The sequence below is a fragment of the Pararge aegeria genome, chromosome 20 (genome assembly GCF_905163445.1).
Source record: "Pararge aegeria chromosome 20, ilParAegt1.1, whole genome shotgun sequence".
NCBI classification, from domain to species: Eukaryota; Metazoa; Arthropoda; class Insecta; order Lepidoptera; family Nymphalidae; genus Pararge; species Pararge aegeria.
This window is the reverse complement of record NC_053199.1, coordinates 17,406,585-17,421,411: the sequence shown is the minus strand read 5'-3', so window position 1 is coordinate 17,421,411 and position 14,827 is coordinate 17,406,585.

The following is a 14,827-nucleotide window of genomic DNA, read 5'->3' as shown; positions in this document are numbered from 1 at the left end:
CCTGTGCGGGGTACAATATTGATATGATATTAAAATAATACCATTAATAAATAACATAATAAAAGACCACCACTTTTATAGAGACATAACGCCACTGTGTGGCGCCGCCATCAGTCTCCTTAGACTCGGTACTTTGTCGTCGCCGTCGACTTCGCACCTTCGCCCCATATAGTAGTGGCGCGGCGCGACGGGCCTAATGTGTAAGTGAAAAAAAAAAAAAAAAAAATTAAATTAATTGTTATTTTACAATATCTTCTAATATGAATAAGAGTACTTTGTATTGGTACGTTTTGATTTTAGTTTTTTTTTTTTTAAACGGAACTGAACCTAAGTGACCGGCCTGCGGCCGGGCACCCGTCTTATTCATGTTCTAACCTAACCTAACCTAACCTATCCAAACCTTTTAAAACTAGTTTGGATTCCTTTAGACCTCAGCCCACCGGCAACTACGACTAACTAAACACTGATCTAGCTATCTGGCTTTCATCAGTGCATCAACAGCAGCATAACTAGTATTAAAATAGTAATGAGTTTTTATTAATGCATATATTCACATTAAATCTTGAATCTAAAGTCTAAAGGTGTCAAAACTAGATTTAGGTTAGGTTAGGTTAGAACATGAATACGAGGAGTGCCCGGCCGCGGGCCGGGCACTTGGGTTCAGTTCAGTCAAAAATTATATATTATTTACTATTATTTATATTTGAATGAGAATGAAAAATAGCAATTATTTTGAATAGTTTTCAGAATGAGACAGACGGGTGTGGTAGGGTAAAATCTCCAATTTAAAGTTCCCTTATTGCGTATATGTATGTGTGTTTGCATAGTAGTTTACTATAATGGTAAGCGGTTCGTGTAACGATCTTGCGTGTCTATATTTACAAGTGTGTGGGCAGTTCGTGTATTGATTATTCGATGACGAGACCTCGTAAGAGTCCCGTATCGTTATTTTTCGTCACTACCTACCCGTACCTCCCCCCCCGTGCAGGGAGTGGGTAATTTGCGCACCTGCTGCCTTCCTTGGATGCGGTAGCAGTTTCTCAGGCTCCCTCACCGGAATCGAACCCTGATTCCCCGTTACCCGCGACAAACAATGGTAGTCGCAGAAACTCATTCCGATTACGAGACCTCGTAAGAGTCCCGTATCGTTATTTTTCGTCACTACCTACCCCCCTACCTCCCCCCGTGCGGGGTACAATATTGATATGATATTAAAAAAATACCATTAATAAATAACATAATAAAAGACCACCACTTTTATAGAGACATAACGCCACTGTGTGGCGCCGCCATCAGTCTCCTTAGACTCGGTACTTTGTCGTCGCCGTCGACTTCGCACCTTCGCCCCATATAGTAGTGGCGCGGCGCGACGGGCCTAATGTGTAAATGAAAAAAAAAAAAAAAAAAAAAAATTAATTGTTATTTTACAATATCTTCTAATATGAATAAGAGTACTTTGTATTGGTACGTTTTGATTTTAGTTTTTTTTTTTTTAAACGGAACTGAACCTAAGTGACCGGCCTGCGGCCGGGCACCCGTCTTATTCATGTTCTAACCTAACCTAACCTATCCAAACCTTTTAAAACTAGTTTGGATTCCTTTAGACCTCAGCCCACCGGCAACTACGACTAACTAAACACTGATCTAGCTATCTGGCTTTCATCAGTGCATCAACAGCAGCATAACTAGTATTAAAATAGTAATGAGTTTTTATTAATGCATATATTTACATTAAATCTTGAATCTAAAGTCTAAAGGTGTCAAAACTAGATTTAGGTTAGGTTAGGTTAGAACATGAATACGAGGGGTGCCCGGCCGCAGGCCGGGCACTTGGGTTCAGTTCAGTCAAAAATTATATATTATTTACTATTATTTATATTTGAATGAGAATGAAAAATAGCAATTATTTTGAATAGTTTTCAAAATGAGACAGACGGGTGTGGTAGGGTAAAATCTCCAATTTAAAGTTCCCTTATTGCGTATATGTTATGTGTGTTTGCATAGTAGTTTACTATAATGGTAAGCGGTTCGTGTAACGATCTTGCGCGTCTATATTTACAAGTGTGTGGGCAGTTCGTGTATTGATTATTCGATGACGAGACCTCGTAAGAGTCCCGTATCGTTATTTTTCGTCACTACCTACCCGTACCTCCCCCCCGTGCAGGGAGTGGGTAATTTGCGCGCCTGCTGCCTTCCTTGGATGCGGTAGCAGTTTCTCAGGCTCCCTCACCGGAATCGAACCCTGATTCCCCGTTACCCGCGACAAACAATGGTAGTCGCAGAAACTCATTCCGATTACGAGACCTCGTAAGAGTCCCGTATCGTTATTTTTCGTCACTACCTACCCCCCTACCTCCCCCCGTGCGGGGTACAATATTGATATGATATTAAAAAAATACCATTAATAAATAACATAATAAAAGACCACCACTTTTATAGAGACATAACGCCACATAATTATAAAAAGTATAGTGTGTGGATCTAATCAACCACCACTGGCACCAGACCCTCAATGCCCTTAAATTTTACCTCGTTAAAATATTTAAAGTGTACTCATTCCGATTGCGAGACCTCGTAAGAGTCCCGTATCGTTATTTTTCGTCACTACCTACCCGTACCTCCCCCCTGTGCGGGGTACAATATTGATATGATATTAAAATAATACCATTAATAAATAACATAATAAAAGACCACCACTTTTATAGAGACATAACGCCACTGTGTGGCGCCGCCATCAGTCTCCTTAGACTCGGTACTTTGTCGTCGCCGTCGACTTCGCACCTTCGCCCCATATAGTAGTGGCGCGGCGCGACGGGCCTAATGTGTAAGTGAAAAAAAAAAAAAAAAAAATTAAATTAATTGTTATTTTACAATATCTTCTAATATGAATAAGAGTACTTTGTATTGGTACGTTTTGATTTTAGTTTTTTTTTTTTTAAACGGAACTGAACCTAAGTGACCGGCCTGCGGCCGGGCACCCGTCTTATTCATGTTCTAACCTAACCTAACCTAACCTATCCAAACCTTTTAAAACTAGTTTGGATTCCTTTAGACCTCAGCCCACCGGCAACTACGACTAACTAAACACTGATCTAGCTATCTGGCTTTCATCAGTGCATCAACAGCAGCATAACTAGTATTAAAATAGTAATGAGTTTTTATTAATGCATATATTCACATTAAATCTTGAATCTAAAGTCTAAAGGTGTCAAAACTAGATTTAGGTTAGGTTAGGTTAGAACATGAATACGAGGAGTGCCCGGCCACGGGCCGGGCACTTGGGTTCAGTTCAGTCAAAAATTATATATTATTTACTATTATTTATATTTGAATGAGAATGAAAAATAGCAATTATTTTGAATAGTTTTCAGAATGAGACAGACGGGTGTGGTAGGGTAAAATCTCCAATTTAAAGTTCCCTTATTGCGTATATGTATGTGTGTTTGCATAGTAGTTTACTATAATGGTAAGCGGTTCGTGTAACGATCTTGCGTGTCTATATTTACAAGTGTGTGGGCAGTTCGTGTATTGATTATTCGATGACGAGACCTCGTAAGAGTCCCGTATCGTTATTTTTCGTCACTACCTACCCGTACCTCCCCCCCCGTGCAGGGAGTGGGTAATTTGCGCACCTGCTGCCTTCCTTGGATGCGGTAGCAGTTTCTCAGGCTCCCTCACCGGAATCGAACCCTGATTCCCCGTTACCCGCGACAAACAATGGTAGTCGCAGAAACTCATTCCGATTACGAGACCTCGTAAGAGTCCCGTATCGTTATTTTTCGTCACTACCTACCCCCCTACCTCCCCCCGTGCGGGGTACAATATTGATATGATATTAAAAAAATACCATTAATAAATAACATAATAAAAGACCACCACTTTTATAGAGACATAACGCCACTGTGTGGCGCCGCCATCAGTCTCCTTAGACTCGGTACTTTGTCGTCGCCGTCGACTTCGCACCTTCGCCCCATATAGTAGTGGCGCGGCGCGACGGGCCTAATGTGTAAATGAAAAAAAAAAAAAAAATAATAAATTAATTGTTATTTTACAATATCTTCTAATATGAATAAGAGTACTTTGTATTGGTACGTTTTGATTTTAGTTTTTTTTTTTTTAAACGGAACTGAACCTAAGTGACCGGCCTGCGGCCGGGCACCCGTCTTATTCATGTTCTAACCTAACCTAACCTATCCAAACCTTTTAAAACTAGTTTGGATTCCTTTAGACCTCAGCCCACCGGCAACTACGACTAACTAAACACTGATCTAGCTATCTGGCTTTCATCAGTGCATCAACAGCAGCATAACTAGTATTAAAATAGTAATGAGTTTTTATTAATGCATATATTTACATTAAATCTTGAATCTAAAGTCTAAAGGTGTCAAAACTAGATTTAGGTTAGGTTAGGTTAGAACATGAATACGAGGGGTGCCCGGCCACAGGCCGGGCACTTGGGTTCAGTTCAGTCAAAAATTATATATTATTTACTATTATTTATATTTGAATGAGAATGAAAAATAGCAATTATTTTGAATAGTTTTCAGAATGAGACAGACGGGTGTGGTAGGGTAAAATCTCCAATTTAAAGTTCCCTTATTGCGTATATGTATGTGTGTTTGCATAGTAGTTTACTATAATGGTAAGCGGTTCGTGTAACGATCTTGCGTGTCTATATTTACAAGTGTGTGGGCAGTTCGTGTATTGATTATTCGATGACGAGACCTCGTAAGAGTCCCGTATCGTTATTTTTCGTCACTACCTACCCGTACCTCCCCCCCCGTGCAGGGAGTGGGTAATTTGCGCACCTGCTGCCTTCCTTGGATGCGGTAGCAGTTTCTCAGGCTCCCTCACCGGAATCGAACCCTGATTCCCCGTTACCCGCGACAAACAATGGTAGTCGCAGAAACTCATTCCGATTACGAGACCTCGTAAGAGTCCCGTATCGTTATTTTTCGTCACTACCTACCCCCCTACCTCCCCCCGTGCGGGGTACAATATTGATATGATATTAAAAAAATACCATTAATAAATAACATAATAAAAGACCACCACTTTATTAGAGACATAACGCCACATAATTATAAAAAGTATAGTGTGTGGATCTAATCAACCACCACTGGCACCAGACCCTCAATGCCCTTAAATTTTACCTCGTTAAAATATTTAAAGTGTACTCATTCCGATTGCGAGACCTCGTAAGAGTCCCGTATCGTTATTTTTCGTCACTACCTACCCGTACCTCCCCCCTGTGCGGGGTACAATATTGATATGATATTAAAATAATACCATTAATAAATAACATAATAAAAGACCACCACTTTTATAGAGACATAACGCCACTGTGTGGCGCCGCCATCAGTCTCCTTAGACTCGGTACTTTGTCGTCGCCGTCGACTTCGCACCTTCGCCCCATATAGTAGTGGCGCGGCGCGACGGGCCTAATGTGTAAATGAAAAAAAAAAAAAAAAAAAAAAAATTAATTGTTATTTTACAATATCTTCTAATATGAATAAGAGTACTTTGTATTGGTACGTTTTGATTTTAGTTTTTTTTTTTTTAAACGGAACTGAACCTAGGTGTCCGGCCTGCGGCCGGGCACCCGTCTTATTCATGTTCTAACCTAACCTAACCTATCCAAACCTTTTAAAACTAGTTTGGATTCCTTTAGACCTAAGCCCACCGGCAACTACGACTAACTAAACACTGATCTAGCTATCTGGCTTTCATCAGTGCATCAACAGCAGCATAACTAGTATTAAAATAGTAATGAGTTTTTATTAATGCATATATTCACATTAAATCTTGAATCTAAAGTCTAAAGGTGTCAAAACTAGATTTAGGTTAGGTTAGGTTAGAACATGAATACGAGGGGTGCCCGGCCACAGGCCGGGCACTTGGGTTCAGTTCAGTCAAAAATTATATATTATTTACTATTATTTATATTTGAATGAGAATGAAAAATAGCAATTATTTTGAATAGTTTTCAGAATGAGACAGACGGGTGTGGTAGGGTAAAATCTCCAATTTAAAGTTCCCTTATTGCGTATATGTTATGTGTGTTTGCATAGTAGTTTACTATAATGGTAAGCGGTTCGTGTAACGATCTTGCGCGTCTATATTTACAAGTGTGTGGGCAGTTCGTGTATTGATTATTCGATGACGAGACCTCGTAAGAGTCCCGTATCGTTATTTTTCGTCACTACCTACCCGTACCTCCCCCCCCGTGCAGGGAGTGGGTAATTTGCGCGCCTGCTGCCTTCCTTGGATGCGGTAGCAGTTTCTCAGGCTCCCTCACCGGAATCGAACCCTGATTCCCCGTTACCCGCGACAAACAATGGTAGTCGCAGAAACTCATTCCGATTACGAGACCTCGTAAGAGTCCCGTATCGTTATTTTTCGTCACTACCTACCCCCCTACCTCCCCCCGTGCGGGGTACAATATTGATATGATATTAAAAAAATACCATTAATAAATAACATAATAAAAGACCACCACTTTTATAGAGACATAACGCCACATAATTATAAAAAGTATAGTGTGTGGATCTAATCAACCACCACTGGCACCAGACCCTCAATGCCCATAAATTTTACCTCGTTAAAATATTTAAAGTGTACTCATTCCGATTGCGAGACCTCGTAAGAGTCCCGTATCGTTATTTTTCGTCACTACCTACCCGTACCTCCCCCCTGTGCGGGGTACAATATTGATATGATATTAAAATAAAACCATTAATAAATAACATAATAAAAGACCACCACTTTTATAGAGACATAACGCCACTGTGTGGCGCCGCCATCAGTCTCCTTAGACTCGGTACTTTGTCGTCGCCGTCGACTTCGCACCTTCGCCCCATATAGTAGTGGCGCGGCGCGACGGGCCTAATGTGTAAATGAAAAAAAAAAAAAAAAAAAATAAATTAATTGTTATTTTACAATATCTTCTAATATGAATAAGAGTACTTTGTATTGGTACGTTTTGATTTTAGTTTTTTTTTTTTTAAACGGAACTGAACCTAAGTGACCGGCCTGCGGCCGGGCACCCGTCTTATTCATGTTCTAACCTAACCTAACCTATCCAAACCTTTTAAAACTAGTTTGGATTCCTTTAGACTTCAGCCCACCAGCAACTACGACTAACTAAACACTGATCTAGCTATCTGGCTTTCATCAGTGCATCAACAGCAGCATAACTAGTATTAAAATAGTAATGAGTTTTTATTAATGCATATATTCACATTAAATCTTGAATCTAAAGTCTAAAGGTGTCAAAACTAGATTTAGGTTAGGTTAGGTTAGAACATGAATACGAGGGGTGCCCGGCCACAGGCCGGGCACTTGGGTTCAGTTCAGTCAAAAATTATATATTATTTACTATTATTTATATTTGAATGAGAATGAAAAATAGCAATTATTTTGAATAGTTTTCAGAATGAGACAGACGGGTGTGGTAGGGTAAAATCTCCAATTTAAAGTTCCCTTATTGCGTATATGTTATGTGTGTTTGCATAGTAGTTTACTATAATGGTAAGCGGTTCGTGTAACGATCTTGCGCGTCTATATTTACAAGTGTGTGGGCAGTTCGTGTATTGATTATTCGATGACGAGACCTCGTAAGAGTCCCGTATCGTTATTTTTCGTCACTACCTACCCGTACCTCCCCCCCCGTGCAGGGAGTGGGTAATTTGCGCGCCTGCTGCCTTCCTTGGATGCGGTAGCAGTTTCTCAGGCTCCCTCACCGGAATCGAACCCTGATTCCCCGTTACCCGCGACAAACAATGGTAGTCGCAGAAACTCATTCCGATTACGAGACCTCGTAAGAGTCCCGTATCGTTATTTTTCGTCACTACCTACCCCCCTACCTCCCCCCGTGCGGGGTACAATATTGATATGATATTAAAATAAAACCATTAATAAATAACATAATAAAAGACCACCACTTTTATAGAGACATAACGCCACTGTGTGGCGCCGCCATCAGTCTCCTTAGACTCGGTACTTTGTCGTCGCCGTCGACTTCGCACCTTCGCCCCATATAGTAGTGGCGCGGCGCGACGGGCCTAATGTGTAAATGAAAAAAAAAAAAAAAATAAATAAATTAATTGTTATTTTACAATATCTTCTAATATGAATAAGAGTACTTTGTATTGGTACGTTTTGATTTTAGTTTTTTTTTTTTTAAACGGAACTGAACCTAAGTGACCGGCCTGCGGCCGGGCACCCGTCTTATTCATGTTCTAACCTAACCTAACCTATCCAAACCTTTTAAAACTAGTTTGGATTCCTTTAGACCTCAGCCCACCAGCAACTACGACTAACTAAACACTGATCTAGCTATCTGGCTTTCATCAGTGCATCAACAGCAGCATAACTAGTATTAAAATAGTAATGAGTTTTTATTAATGCATATATTCACATTAAATCTTGAATCTAAAGTCTAAAGGTGTCAAAACTAGATTTAGGTTAGGTTAGGTTAGAACATGAATACGAGGGGTGCCCGGCCGCAGGCCGGGCACTTGGGTTCAGTTCAGTCAAAAATTATATATTATTTACTATTATTTATATTTGAATGAGAATGAAAAATAGCAATTATTTTGAATAGTTTTCAGAATGAGACAGACGGGTGTGGTAGGGTAAAATCTCCAATTTAAAGTTCCCTTATTGCGTATATGTTATGTGTGTTTGCATAGTAGTTTACTATAATGGTAGGCGGTTCGTGTAACGATCTTGCGCGTCTATATTTACAAGTGTGTGGGCAGTTCGTGTATTGATTATTCGATGACGAGACCTCGTAAGAGTCCCGTATCGTTATTTTTCGTCACTACCTACCCGTATCTCCCCCCCCGTGCAGGGAGTTGGTAATTTGCGCGCCTGCTGCCTTCCTTGGATGCGGTAGCAGTTTCTCAGGCTCCCTCACCGGAATCGAACCCTGATTCCCCGTTACCCGCGACAAACAATGGTAGTCGCAGAAACTCATTCCGATTACGAGACCTCGTAAGAGTCCCGTATCGTTATTTTTCGTCACTACCTACCCGTACCTCCCCCCTGTGCGGGGTACAATATTGATATGATATTAAAATAAAACCATTAATAAATAACATAATAAAAGACCACCACTTTTATAGAGACATAACGCCACTGTGTGGCGCCGCCATCAGTCTCCTTAGACTCGGTACTTTGTCGTCGCCGTCGACTTCGCACCTTCGCCCCATATAGTAGTGGCGCGGCGCGACGGGCCTAATGTGTAAGTGAAAAAAAAAAAAAAAAAATTAAATTAATTGTTATTTTACAATATCTTCTAATATGAATAAGAGTACTTTGTATTGGTACGTTTTGTTTTTTGTTTTTTTTTTTTTAAACGGAACTGAACCTAAGTGACCGGCCTGCGGCCGGGCACCCGTCTTATTCATGTTCTAACCTAACCTAACCTAACCTATCCAAACCTTTTAAAACTAGTTTGGATTCCTTTAGACCTCAGCCCACCGGCAACTACGACTAACTAAACACTGATCTAGCTATCTGGCTTTCATCAGTGCATCAACAGCAGCATAACTAGTATTAAAATAGTAATGAGTTTTTATTAATGCATATATTCACATTAAATCTTGAATCTAAAGTCTAAAGGTGTCAAAACTAGATTTAGGTTAGGTTAGGTTAGAACATGAATACGAGGGGTGCCCGGCCACAGGCCGGGCACTTGGGTTCAGTTCAGTCAAAAATTATATATTATTTACTATTATTTATATTTGAATGAGAATGAAAAATAGCAATTATTTTGAATAGTTTTCAAAATGAGACAGACGGGTGTGGTAGGGTAAAATCTCCAATTTAAAGCTCCCTTATTGCGTATATGTTATGTGTGTTTGCATAGTAGTTTACTATAATGGTAAGCGGTTCGTGTAACGATCTTGCGCGTCTATATTTACAAGTGTGTGGGCAGTTCGTGTATTGATTATTCGATGACGAGACCTCGTAAGAGTCCCGTATCGTTATTTTTCGTCACTACCTACCCGTACCTCCCCCCCCGTGCAGGGAGTGGGTAATTTGCGCGCCTGCTGCCTTCCTTGGATGCGGTAGCAGTTTCTCAGGCTCCCTCACCGGAATCGAACCCTGATTCCCCGTTACCCGCGACAAACAATGGTAGTCGCAGAAACTCATTCCGATTACGAGACCTCGTAAGAGTCCCGTATCGTTATTTTTCGTCACTACCTACCCCCCTACCTCCCCCCGTGCGGGGTACAATATTGATATGATATTAAAAAAATACCATTAATAAATAACATAATAAAAGACCACCACTTTTATAGAGACATAACGCCACATAATTATAAAAAGTATAGTGTGTGGATCTAATCAACCACCACTGGCACCAGACCCTCAATGCCCTTAAATTTTACCTCGTTAAAATATTTAAAGTGTACTCATTCCGATTGCGAGACCTCGTAAGAGTCCCGTATCGTTATTTTTCGTCACTACCTACCCGTACCTCCCCCCTGTGCGGGGTACAATATTGATATGATATTAAAATAAAACCATTAATAAATAACATAATAAAAGACCACCACTTTTATAGAGACATAACGCCACTGTGTGGCGCCGCCATCAGTCTCCTTAGACTCGGTACTTTGTCGTCGCCGTCGACTTCGCACCTTCGCCCCATATAGTAGTGGCGCGGCGCGACGGGCCTAATGTGTAAGTGAAAAAAAAAAAAAAAAATTAAATTAATTGTTATTTTACAATATCTTCTAATATGAATAAGAGTACTTTGTATTGGTACGTTTTGATTTTAGTTTTTTTTTTTTTTAAACGGAACTGAACCTAAGTGACCGGCCTGCGGCCGGGCACCCGTCTTATTCATGTTCTAACCTAACCTAACCTAACCTATCCAAACCTTTTAAAACTAGTTTGGATTCCTTTAGACCTCAGCCCACCGGCAACTACGACTAACTAAACACTGATCTAGCTATCTGGCTTTCATCAGTGCATCAACAGCAGCATAACTAGTATTAAAATAGTAATGAGTTTTTATTAATGCATATATTCACATTAAATCTTGAATCTAAAGTCTAAAGGTGTCAAAACTAGATTTAGGTTAGGTTAGGTTAGAACATGAATACGAGGGGTGCCCGGCCACAGGCCGGGCACTTGGGTTCAGTTCAGTCAAAAATTATATATTATTTACTATTATTTATATTTGAATGAGAATGAAAAATAGCAATTATTTTGAATAGTTTTCAAAATGAGACAGACGGGTGTGGTAGGGTAAAATCTCCAATTTAAAGTTCCCTTATTGCGTATATGTTATGTGTGTTTGCATAGTAGTTTACTATAATGGTAAGCGGTTCGTGTAACGATCTTGCGCGTCTATATTTACAAGTGTGTGGGCAGTTCGTGTATTGATTATTCGATGACGAGACCTCGTAAGAGTCCCGTATCGTTATTTTTCGTCACTACCTACCCGTACCTCCCCCCCCCGTGCAGGGAGTGGGTAATTTGCGCGCCTGCTGCCTTCCTTGGATGCGGTAGCAGTTTCTCAGGCTCCCTCACCGGAATCGAACCCTGATTCCCCGTTACCCGCGACAAACAATGGTAGTCGCAGAAACTCATTCCGATTACGAGACCTCGTAAGAGTCCCGTATCGTTATTTTTCGTCACTACCTACCCCCCTACCTCCCCCCGTGCGGGGTACAATATTGATATGATATTAAAAAAATACCATTAATAAATAACATAATAAAAGACCACCACTTTTATAGAGACATAACGCCACATAATTATAAAAAGTATAGTGTGTGGATCTAATCAACCACCACTGGCACCAGACCCTCAATGCCCTTAAATTTTACCTCGTTAAAATATTTAAAGTGTACTCATTCCGATTGCGAGACCTCGTAAGAGTCCCGTATCGTTATTTTTCGTCACTACCTACCCGTACCTCCCCCCTGTGCGGGGTACAATATTGATATGATATTAAAATAAAACCATTAATAAATAACATAATAAAAGACCACCACTTTTATAGAGACATAACGCCACTGTGTGGCGCCGCCATCAGTCTCCTTAGACTCGGTACTTTGTCGTCGCCGTCGACTTCGCACCTTCGCCCCATATAGTAGTGGCGCGGCGCGACGGGCCTAATGTGTAAATGAAAAAAAAAAAAAAAATAATTGTTATTTTACAATATCTTCTAATATGAATAAGAGTACTTTGTATTGGTACGTTTTGATTTTAGTTTTTTTTTTTTTAAACGGAACTGAACCTAAGTGACCGGCCTGCGGCCGGGCACCCGTCTTATTCATGTTCTAACCTAACCTAACCTATCCAAACCTTTTAAAACTAGTTTGGATTCCTTTAGACCTCAGCCCACCGGCAACTACGACTAACTAAACACTGATCTAGCTATCTGGCTTTCATCAGTGCATCAACAGCAGCATAACTAGTATTAAAATAGTAATGAGTTTTTATTAATGCATATATTCACATTAAATCTTGAATCTAAAGTCTAAAGGTGTCAAAACTAGATTTAGGTTAGGTTAGGTTAGAACATGAATACGAGGGGTGCCCGGCCACGGGCCGGGCACTTGGGTTCAGTTCAGTCAAAAATTATATATTATTTACTATTATTTATATTTGAATGAGAATGAAAAATAGCAATTATTTTGAATAGTTTTCAGAATGAGACAGACGGGTGTGGTAGGGTAAAATCTCCAATTTAAAGTTCCCTTATTGCGTATATGTTATGTGTGTTTGCATAGTAGTTTACTATAATGGTAAGCGGTTCGTGTAACGATCTTGCGCGTCTATATTTACAAGTGTGTGGGCAGTTCGTGTATTGATTATTCGATGACGAGACCTCGTAAGAGTCCCGTATCGTTATTTTTCGTCACTACCTACCCGTACCTCCCCCCCCCGTGCAGGGAGTGGGTAATTTGCGCGCCTGCTGCCTTCCTTGGATGCGGTAGCAGTTTCTCAGGCTCCCTCACCGGAATCGAACCCTGATTCCCCGTTACCCGCGACAAACAATGGTAGTCGCAGAAACTCATTCCGATTACGAGACCTCGTAAGAGTCCCGTATCGTTATTTTTCGTCACTACCTACCCCCCTACCTCCCCCCGTGCGGGGTACAATATTGATATGATATTAAAAAAATACCATTAATAAATAACATAATAAAAGACCACCACTTTTATAGAGACATAACGCCACATAATTATAAAAAGTATAGTGTGTGGATCTAATCAACCACCACTGGCACCAGACCCTCAATGCCCTTAAATTTTACCTCGTTAAAATATTTAAAGTGTACTCATTCCGATTGCGAGACCTCGTAAGAGTCCCGTATCGTTATTTTTCGTCACTACCTACCCGTACCTCCCCCCTGTGCGGGGTACAATATTGATATGATATTAAAATAAAACCATTAATAAATAACATAATAAAAGACCACCACTTTTATAGAGACATAACGCCACTGTGTGGCGCCGCCATCAGTCTCCTTAGACTCGGTACTTTGTCGTCGCCGTCGACTTCGCACCTTCGCCCCATATAGTAGTGGCGCGGCGCGACGGGCCTAATGTGTAAATGAAAAAAAAAAAAAATAAAATAAATTAATTGTTATTTTACAATATCTTCTAATATGAATAAGAGTACTTTGTATTGGTACGTTTTGATTTTAGTTTTTTTTTTTTTTAAACGGAACCGAACCTAAGTGACCGGCCTGCGGCCGGGCACCCGTCTTATTCATGTTCTAACCTAACCTAACCTATCCAAACCTTTTAAAACTAGTTTGGATTCCTTTAGACCTCAGCCCACCGGCAACTACGACTAACTAAACACTGATCTAGCTATCTGGCTTTCATCAGTGCATCAACAGCAGCATAACTAGTATTAAAATAGTAATGAGTTTTTATTAATGCATATATTCACATTAAATCTTGAATCTAAAGTCTAAAGGTGTCAAAACTAGATTTAGGTTAGGTTAGGTTAGAACATGAATACGAGGGGTGCCCGGCCACAGGCCGGGCACTTGGGTTCAGTTCAGTCAAAAATTATATATTATTTACTATTATTTATATTTGAATGAGAATGAAAAATAGCAATTATTTTGAATAGTTTTCAGAATGAGACAGACGGGTGTGGTAGGGTAAAATCTCCAATTTAAAGTTCCCTTATTGCGTATATGTATGTGTGTTTGCATAGTAGTTTACTATAATGGTAAGCGGTTCGTGTAACGATCTTGCGTGTCTATATTTACAAGTGTGTGGGCAGTTCGTGTATTGATTATTCGATGACGAGACCTCGTAAGAGTCCCGTATCGTTATTTTTCGTCACTACCTACCCGTACCTCCCCCCCCGTGCAGGGAGTGGGTAATTTGCGCACCTGCTGCCTTCCTTGGATGCGGTAGCAGTTTCTCAGGCTCCCTCACCGGAATCGAACCCTGATTCCCCGTTACCCGCGACAAACAATGGTAGTCGCAGAAACTCATTCCGATTACGAGACCTCGTAAGAGTCCCGTATCGTTATTTTTCGTCACTACCTACCCCCCTACCTCCCCCCGTGCGGGGTACAATATTGATATGATATTAAAAAAATACCATTAATAAATAACATAATAAAAGACCACCACTTTTATAGAGACATAACGCCACATAATTATAAAAAGTATAGTGTGTGGATCTAATCAACCACCACTGGCACCAGACCCTCAATGCCCTTAAATTTTACCTCGTTAAAATATTTAAAGTGTACTCATTCCGATTGCGAGACCTCGTAAGAGTCCCGTATCGTTATTTTTCGTCACTACCTACCCGTACCTCCCCCCTG